At 53.5% G+C, this 9,428-nt stretch overlaps 1 protein-coding gene across 4 annotated transcripts in view; it reads right to left on the reverse strand.

Moving 5' to 3' along the window:
• The window catches only part of ZHX3 (zinc fingers and homeoboxes 3), a 44,434-nt gene extending 38,723 nt beyond the window's left edge, over positions 1 to 5,711 (reverse strand). For all 4 annotated transcript variants that reach the window (XR_001876132.1, XR_001876131.1, XM_017822662.1 and 1 more), the window contains exon 1: positions 5,625 to 5,711. The gene's annotated coding sequence lies outside the window, so the exon portion shown is untranslated. The remainder of the gene's footprint in view (positions 1 to 5,624) is intronic.
• Between the last annotated feature and the right edge of the window lie 3,717 nt (positions 5,712 to 9,428).

Genomic DNA, 9,428 nt, shown 5'->3' on the forward strand with positions numbered 1-9,428 from the left:
CCCATCAGCAGCTCTGCTGGACCGGGGTGGCTTCATCCTCACCCCAGAAGAGCGCCAGGGACAGAGCAACACCAGTCCACAACTCCACCAGCAAGGACCACTTTATCCTGTCATCAGGTCTACCAGCTACCTGTTGATCCCTGATGGAGGCCCTTTTGTGGAGAGATACAGGGCAAAGAGGTCCCTAATTTTGCTAAGTGTAGCTCAAATGCTACTTATCACCTCATTTCACCTGGAAAAGCACATATACCAGTGCTGTCAACAGCAGGGCTTTGAGCACACAAGGAATGTCATGTTTGCCTTGCAGTGCTGTTTATTTGTGGTTACCCCACCCTCTCTGCTCCAACCATTCACTTGAAAACTACAATAAAAAACAAAAAGCCAAAAGAACAAACAAACAAAACCTATCCTAGGTGCCAGAGAAGATCAAAGTAGAAGCAGGAAGGCTTTACAATTCTTTTAAACACCCCAGTCTCCTTCTCCCCACACACTGCTGGGCACCCTCAAGCTGCTCTGAGACCTTCACAGAAGGTGATAAGAAAAGTGTCCTGCAAGTACCCAAGTACTCAAGTACCCAAGACCTCAAGTCTAATTTTGGTCCTCTTAAACTAAACTCTTCATTTTTACAATTTTAAGAGCAGGCAAGAAGTTTCAATCCCTCTTTGAAGACAAACAGATACTGACTGATCCCTGATTATTTGTGGAAGACAGGAGGAGTTCCATCAGCCAGCAGAGCACAAGCTTTTGGCAGCAATTGCACTCTCCATCTGTGGGACAACCCAACCATTGGACTTACTTTCCAGGACACCAGCAACACTACGGCTGAGGCTTTAGGACAGGAAAGTGAGACGCCAGTATGATCATTTTGGGGAGATTTGCTGTATTCTGGGAGCTTTGTTTTTAAATTCGTTGAGGCAGCTGACCCACCATTGACCTGAAACTCCTCCACAGAACTAAAAAAAAATTCCCCCAGATTTCTGATAAGCACGTGGATATAAAGAAAAAAAGTGTCATAACTTCCAATTTACAGCACTGCAATTGTAGAGCACGAGCCCATAGGAGATGCACAGATTTGCAGATGGAAAGAGAGATATACAGGACTGATTACATACAATTATTAATGTGAGCCTCTACACCCCTGGAAAAAAGCACTGAATGTGCTTAAGAAGAAACAAAGCAGGGAAAAATAAAATGACTACCCGTTCAAGTATTTGTGCAACATTGGCATGACACCTTAGGCAAATAAATATTTGCTTGACCTATTTCCAAGAGAGAAGTTTTTCATAAGTTCCATGAAAACCTCTTTATTTCTTGAGGCATGAGAGCGGAGCACGCGCGAGCATCCCGCACGCCAAGCCAGGCTCTGGGAGCGACCAGCTCCCTTCTTATCCTTCCCACAGGAGCAAAGTGATGCCCTTTACACCAGTGGGACAAAATCAGCCTGAAAACATCAAGATATTCAGTCTGGAGAAGAAGAGATAAAAGACACGAACACAAATGGCAAAGAGCAACCTCCCCTCCCTGGAAGCCCCTTTCAGCTGATCCATCTGCCTCTTGCCCAGTTCATTTTTGAGTGCTCGCAGTTTAAACCTGTCCCTCCCAGGCTCTTTATTAAGAAGCCAAACACCAGCCACCCTACTCCTGACATGGCCCTCTCAAGCACCTCAGTATTAAAAAAAAAAAAGCAATCAACCCAAAAGCTCTTCCCCTTCCCCCAAGCAGCCCAGCAGCAAGGCAGCCCCATCACCCAGACTGAATTTTCTGAGCATTACTGGGCAGGAGTGTTTGGGTGGAGCTACAATGGAATCTTTTGCAATCTCAACACCATGTTATTTTATTTCATTTTTTTCCCCAAGCAAGTGCTAAAACACATGAGGGGCCTGGCTGGAGCAGAAAGGGCAGTGCTCGCCTGCAGCAGGAGGAATGTTACAGAAGCCATGACTGCAACTGGACGCACAGTTTAGAAGGCTCATTCTCCAATTTTTCTACTTCTGATTAAAAATAAAGTAGGAATAAGGAGTGAAGAGCACATAGATAAAAGGGATTTCAGTTAAATGTCCCCTTATTGTGCCTGTAGGACAAAAAGAGGGCACCCTCACACTGTGTCCCTCTGTGGACAGGAAAGAGACACCGTGAAGCATTTGAAGGGCACAAGAACATCTTCCATGTGGAGATGAGCCATGGCTCCAATGGCTGTGACTGCCTCTGGTGACAACCCAACCACCTCAGCTCTGCTCTTGTGCCGTGTGTCATCACCAGCTCCTCTGGCTCCACCAGTCCTCCTCCAACCAGGCCTTCTCAGTCACTTCACGCAAACTCACTCCACTCGCATTTTAAGCGTTGTTATTTAGAACATTTGTCCAGGGGAAAAAAGAGAAAAAAAAAAAAAACAAAGAAGGGGAGAAGTACAAGACTTTTTTTTCCCTTTATAATTAGAAACATCACTCCTTTCCTACTCAACAAAGCCGAAAAGCCATCACAGCTGCCAGAAGGAGAGAGGCTGCCGACCTTTACCACAAACACCATCAGGCACCAGCAAGCAGGATCTTCTCCAAATTAGCCTCCATAGCAGAATTAAGCTCTTTCCACCTGAAAGAGGTGTCTAAGTTACAAACATAACCATCCTGGGCTCTTATGTGGTTACTGCAAAGAGAGAGGCAACTCAGTGTGATTCTAAGTCTATATAGGGCAAATCATCCTTAGGATGGACAGGGTGGGGGGAACCTGGACCTGGCTTTGCCTTCCTGCTCTCCCAACCAAATCCCTCTATTCCAGGGTCACACCAGCTCCCTGTAAGAACAAGGGCAACAATAATTTACGTTAACCATGAGCAAACCAAGGACCTCTCCACGGGGTGAACATTCCTTGTGCTTTTTTTACATGCAAATCTGGTGGAAAAGACAGAAAGGAATAATAATACCAGGGGATGGGAAGGAAGGGACCTGCTGTGGCAAAGTGGGCAGTAACGAGCCAACCCATGGAGGTTTGCTTGCACAAGCTGGGGGCAGGATGGGGGGAGACTTCTGCTCCCACCTTCTGCCTTTTGTTTGCGCAGATTTCCACAGACCCTCAATTATTTGTCTCCACTCCCAACAGTTTTCTGGGAGAGCTGACAACCTGACTGCATTCGGCAGGGAGTGGGCAGCTCGGTCCCTGGAGGGGATGGATGTGAGTGGGTCTTCCAGGGCTCGTTGCTGCCCAGACACTGCCCCACATTTGGGAATAGCCAGCAATGCCCCTGTGCAACAGCCTAGCACAGAGCAGTGGGATCCTCATGCCTGGAAACCTGGAGGAGGTCCTGTGGGACCAAGACACTGCCATGCCCTGCAGACGATGCTGCCTCCAAACCCGTCCCACGGCACAGACAGACACAGGCCCACGTCCCCAGGCTGGACTGCAAACCCAAGTTGTAGATAATTCCAGGAGCTATTAGAGGAGCTGCTTTTACATAGAAACACCATAGTAACCAAGGCAGATGATAAAGCCTGCATACACGAGGGGACCATGTTTTTGGAGAGGAGGAAGAAGAGGTTTAAATAAAAGGAAAACCCTGCGGAATGAGGGGACACACTTGTATAAAGGAGAAACCTGAGCCACACTGCTGTTTAAATCTCCCCACACTGACAACCCTGGCTCTCACTGACAGCTCTGCTCACCTGCTCCAGGCTGCCCTGCTCCGGGCTGTCAGCACTGTCTCCATCCATCCTTGCACCTCCCTGACAAAAGCCAGCAGCTCCCACGGGGCTGGTTCCACTTGGCTTTGCAACAAGGATTTTATTGAGAGGGATGTGCTCCCATGAGTGACTTTGGGGCTTCGAGTTACCACAGCTTTCCTACAGTAGCAAGAACTGCGGAGGCTGAGCCCTGTCAGAAAAACCTATGCTAAACCCCAATCCATCTATAATGTAATTAACACCAGCTACAGATTAAGCTGTATCTGAAGCAAAACGCCATTCAACGCCTCCTCTTTCCTACCCCCAAAGGTGGGTCAGGAGTCCAGAACTGTGTGGGCATCCCTGTGCTGTGAGTTACTGGGATGAACTAAGAGGGAACAATAAACAGACTGAAACAGTCTGCTCCCTCCTCTCAGCTACGCATCCCGAGTTGTAAAATACATCAAGGTCACAGACCCAACCTAGTTAATAGAAGTTATCATAAAATTGCTGTTTTCATCTATGGTAAATAAAATGCTTCTGAGCATCAGGGGTTTTCCCCTCCTTCTCATCTCTTAAAGAGAGATTAGTTTAGAATAAGCTGTTCCAGATAACAAAGTAAAACTTCTGGCTTCCTATCCATGAAGAAATGTTCCTCAGGACACTGTGATCCCTGTTTGGGGACTGCAGCCAGAGTAGGTGGTCAGGGAGCAGGGAAACCCTCCCTGTGCAACTAGAGCCACTCTACAGCAATGGGCAGAGGGAAAACCCATGGATGGGCAGAGCTCTTGCCTTTAGTGGGGCAGAAATGGGAAAACACAAGCTTGTATGTGAGTTTTTCCAGGTACGTCACATGGCCTAAAGAGACTCATCACCTACATCACCTACCTCTCCCCCAAAAGTTTCCCATCTCATAATCAGAATAGCAGAGAACTCCTCGGAAAAACCTTATTGCTTGAGACTTGAGGGCACAGACTAAGCATGCCCTGAGTAGGAAGACGGGGTTACTTCTCACACAGGCCAGCTGGACAAGCAAATGTGACACCCGAGGGGCACCCACCCACTCTCTACCTTGGATCCACGTCCCATCCAAAGGGACAACCTCTCCAAATCCGTCGCTCGGAGCGGAGAGGCCTCGGTCTGCTGGCTCCTAGCCACTCGCCCAGCTGGCACCGCGGGAGCCCCGGCTGCGAGCTGGCACGGCCCAGGCAGGACTTCACCCCGGCAGCCCAAGGGGGTGAGGTTTAAACCACCGTCCCCAGCCAGGCAAGGAAAGCGGCGACTGGGCAATCTGGGGTTTAGCCCCAGCTGCACCAGGGATTTCCAGAGCGGCCCCGGGCACCTCGCTCAGCAGCCACTCGGTTTTCCTACCTGTGCGAAGAGGGAGATGTGCCTGCTCCCATCCCCGTTTGTCCCAAGGCCAGGCACGTTAAACCCGGCATCGCTGCAACACCTGGAGCCACAGAAACCCCCACCGTGACCAACCCTCCCACCCCGCAACTGCAACGCGAGTGGGCTCTGCTGCCACGCCGTCCCCGGAGCGAGCAGCCAGCGAGGGCTGGAAAAAAAACCACTTTTCTTCCTCTAAAATCCCAGACTAAAGCAAAAGCAGCCCAGAGCACCCCGCGGGGAGAGGGGTGCCGAGCCGCCCCACGCAGCCGGGCGGGTCCCGCAGAGCTCCCGCAGCGGCGGGACGGGATTTTAATTGCATTTATTCCAATTTCGGTGGCTGGGGAGCCCGCGGCAGGGCAGCGAAGGGCAGCTCAGCCCCCGCGCCCCCGGCCCGGGCAGGGCAGGGCAGGGCGCACCGGGGCGGGGGCTCCACGCGTGTCCCGACCCCCGCACGCAGGGCAGGGGGTGCGGGCGGCTCGGCGCCGCTGCCCCGCACCTGCCGGGGGGCTGCGGGGCCGGAGGCAGCGGGTGCGGGCGAGACCGGGGCGCGGGACCCTCCCCGCCGCGCCGGGCACTCACCCGCGGCAGGTCCGTGGTGGCAGCTCGGCCGGGCTGCGCTCGGTCCGGTCCGGTCCGGCGGAGGCCCCGGCCCCGAGCGCGGGGCGGGCGGCGCGGCGGGGCGGGCGGGCGGGCGCCGCCGAGCCCAGGCATCGGCGGGGGGAGCGCGGGGCGGGCGGGCGCGACACACACCGGCATCAGCCGGGCTCGACCGCCGGGCGGGGGGGGTGACGTCACCCGGGCCGGGGCGCGCGTGCGCGCGGGGGGGACACCAGGAGGGTCGGGACAGCCCGGGATCGGGACCGGGATCGGGATCGGGATCGGGATCGGCACCGGCACCGGCACCGGGGGAGCTCAGGGAGCTGAACCGGCCCGGCGGGGCTCGGAGGGCTCCCTGTGGAGCTGGAGAAGGACGATGAGTGCGGTCCGTCCGTGATGTCCATCAGCGCTGTCCATAACAGCCCGGGCAGGGCAGCCCTTCCTTCCCGCTGGAGCGGCAGGGATGGTCCCCTTCCCAGTCCCAGCCTGGGCAGGAGGGTCTGTCCCACCCGCAGAGGACAGAGGCTGGGGGCTCAGGGGTCCGGCCGCGGGGGGAGCGGCTCTGGCCCCCCGGGCTGGGGAGGTGCCCAGGGCGCCCCAACCGGAGCCCAGACCGGCACCCCCAGGGCTTTGGCAGCATCACTCACAGCCTGCTGCGAGAGCGAACCCAGCACCGACTATTTTTTTAAATAAAGCGTGGCTTGGAAAGATTTTGTCCTGAAATCAGACACCGGCTTTTGGACAAAAGATAAAAGATTTTCCAGCTGCCTAAATGTGCACGTCATCCCACTTTTCCTGGATTCAGGGCTGATGGTCAGACTCTGCTCACAGTTACATCGATGTAAATACGATGTCACTTATCTAAAGCTGTTGGCTTTATAGTGCGGGTCCCGGCTGGATTGTCGGCAGCTGGGACAAAAAAGCTGAGGGCTCAGTTCAGAGCCTTCATTTTTCAGGACCATTTTGTGCTTGGGGCTCTCAGCTCTCCCAGTTTGAGAGTGTGGCTGGATTTCTCTGCAAGCCCTGGCTCTTGGAGCCACATGACTGTGTGGGAATCGCAGCTTTCTGGTTTTTCTTTTTAAGTGAGCTTGAACCCTTTGTGTTTACAAAAGAAATGTGAACTTCCAACAGGTCAGAAACTAGGAGCCAAATCAGCAGAACATGTTTTTAAACCAGAACGGGTGGTTTCAACCAGTCCTGCGGCCGTAATCCAGCTTTTTCAATGCATTTGATTGGTGACTGAGGATGGCATTTCCTTCTCTTAGGCAAAATGGCTTTCCCACCCACTCCATCACATGCCAGGCCAGTCTGACTTGATCTTTCTGGGAATGGGAAAGAAAAAAAAAAAACAAACAAACAAAAAACAACACCACTGTTTTCCTGTTGTATTCCTGGCTCCAGGGCTGGCATGCGGAACAGCTGGACTTCCAGGAGTTGCCCCCACCCCTGAGGGAGTAGGACACCTGAGCCATGCTCCCCATGGCTTTCACAGGATGGGAATTTCACCCCATCCAGCTGTGCTGACTTGGTGTTTCTGCCTCTGCTCTCATCCTGTTTTGCTGAATCACCCCTTTCACAAGCCTCTGGAGCTCTTTGTTGATCCAGGGAAGGAAGCCCCAGCCTGGCCAGCTGAGGGTCAGGAAGCTCTGCCAGCCTTCCCAGAGATCCCTTTGCTCTTCAAAGGCTGTTTCTCCCTGCCGGAGACATGGCCCTGATAACAGGAAAGCCCTTTCACATCCTAAGCTCTGGCAGGGATTCCCTGGAGGGTCACAGCAGAGGGATGTCAGTGAGGGATGACAGCCCTGCCAGCAGCAGGGAGCTGCTCCAGGGAGCTGCCTGGCACAGGGACCTTGGAGCTGATGGGTTGATTGACTGCTGTCAATCCCACATCTGGGTCACCCAGCCATCTCTCACCAAACATCTGGTGCCTGCAGCATCCTGCTCAGAGCACAGCATTCAGGAAAAGGCAACTGCAGCTGTGCCTCAGCCTGCCTGGCCGCTGCCAGGACTGTGACAGCATCTCAGGAAACCCCTGGGTAAGGGGACACTGGCGAAGGTAAAGACAGAGCAGACCCAGGGAGAAAGGGGCCAGGCTAGTGGCCCTCAGAGGATTGTGCCACAGAGCAGTGAGGTCCTGGGGCATCCCTTCAGTGTGAGAAAGGGAGCAGGATAACACAGCTTCCTGGCTCAGGGGTGGGAAGAGGATCTGAATGTTGCAGATGGGCTTCCAGCCATCAAGCAGCGCTGGTGTCCCCAGCTACTGTCTGAGCACTGTGACTGGAGGGATTTCTCCTGTCCCAGCCCCAGCTTTTTGTCTACACAGCCAAGCAAGACCCTTTCTTTCAGCTCAGTTCCCCTCCTGTCCTCTGCAGCATCTCTGATGAGCTAAGCCATCAGAGGTCTCAGCCAGCATGAGGACAGGTGGGTTGACCAGCTTCCTGAATCTCTCTCATGGCTGGATTGTCCACTCTCCCTCCAGACATTTCCCCCCAGGCCCATGAAGAGGCAGACAGCAAGGTGAGGATCCAAGGAGAAGCATCCTAGGGGACTGCCAGGCTGCTCAAAGATGAGATCAAGAAGCTGGGAAAATCCCAGAGAAATAATGTGATGACTGAGGGAGGAGGCAAAACCCTCACCAACTCCCACCTTGGAGGCAGCTGGAGAATTGGCTGTGGCCTGGCTGGGCTGCAGGAGCTGTTGAAATACAAAGAGGGGTAAAAACAAGCCTATGTTTGACACGGCTTGTGCCCTCTCCCACCCTGTGATTGAAGACACAACTTGTTTTTTTGAGACAGAGGAAAATTTAGGAGTCTCCTGCGCAGCCAGTGCCTTGGGTGCTCCCAACTGCCAAGTGGATGGATGGAGTTTTCCTGGAGAGGCCCTGGAAACGCTGGGATTGTGACTTCCAGCACTGTGGTGATGGCACAGCCCACAAGGCAGTGCTGCCCCATGCGAGGTGAAGGCTGTGATCCAGGATGGGTGGGGAGCACTGGGATGCAGGGATGCAGGACAAAAGCTGACAGGATGGATGTGTGTGTGAGCTTTGTGGAATCCAAGGAGCTGAAAATACTGCATCTCAGTTGACTAATGAAAAAATCTGTTTTGTTTTGCAAAGAGTCATTGCAAACATCTGCATGTTGTGGAGTTCCCAAAAGGAGGAAGAAACCTCTCCCCACTGGAGCAGCTCCTGTGGGAGGAGGCAGAGAATGCACAGAGAAATTGGGGTGCTCAGGGTTACAAGCCCAGGGAGTGATGGAACTGCAGGGCTCATCTTCCAAAAAAGAGTAAGGAGGAGTAAGAGGGAGTATGAAAAGCAGCTGGCAGGAACCAAGGATAATTTTATGGTTTTGCAAAAAATTACCATGGCAATTAAAAGTGCTTTAAGCTTTTGAAGGAGAAAGAAGGAAAGAAGAGGGAAGTAAAAAGCCCTGGGGCCGGATTGAAGGGTAGGATGGAGAGAGGAACAGCCATCACCCAGCACAGCCATGGCACAGCTGGGGATCTGCTGCAGGGGCGTGGGGGACGAGCAAAGATCAGTGTGTCGGGAGCCAGGTGTAAGGGCTGGTGGGAAAAAACAGCTGGACAAGGACCCTTGGAGGTGAGTGATGGGGAAGGTACTTCTGCAGAGTGCCCAAATGCCAGGAGCTCATTCCTGTGTCCAGAGGGTGGTGGCTTGGAGCCACAGCAAGGCTGAGCTGCCCATATGCTCCTGCTGGCTTTGCTTTCCCTCTCCACGCTTACCTGGTGATGCACTCAGCTGGCTGAAGAAGAAATGGTGTCCTGTGC

The sequence above is a fragment of the Lepidothrix coronata genome, unplaced genomic scaffold (genome assembly GCF_001604755.1).
Source record: "Lepidothrix coronata isolate B3197 unplaced genomic scaffold, Lepidothrix_coronata-1.0 Scaffold99, whole genome shotgun sequence".
NCBI lineage: Eukaryota > Metazoa > Chordata > Aves > Passeriformes > Pipridae > Lepidothrix > Lepidothrix coronata.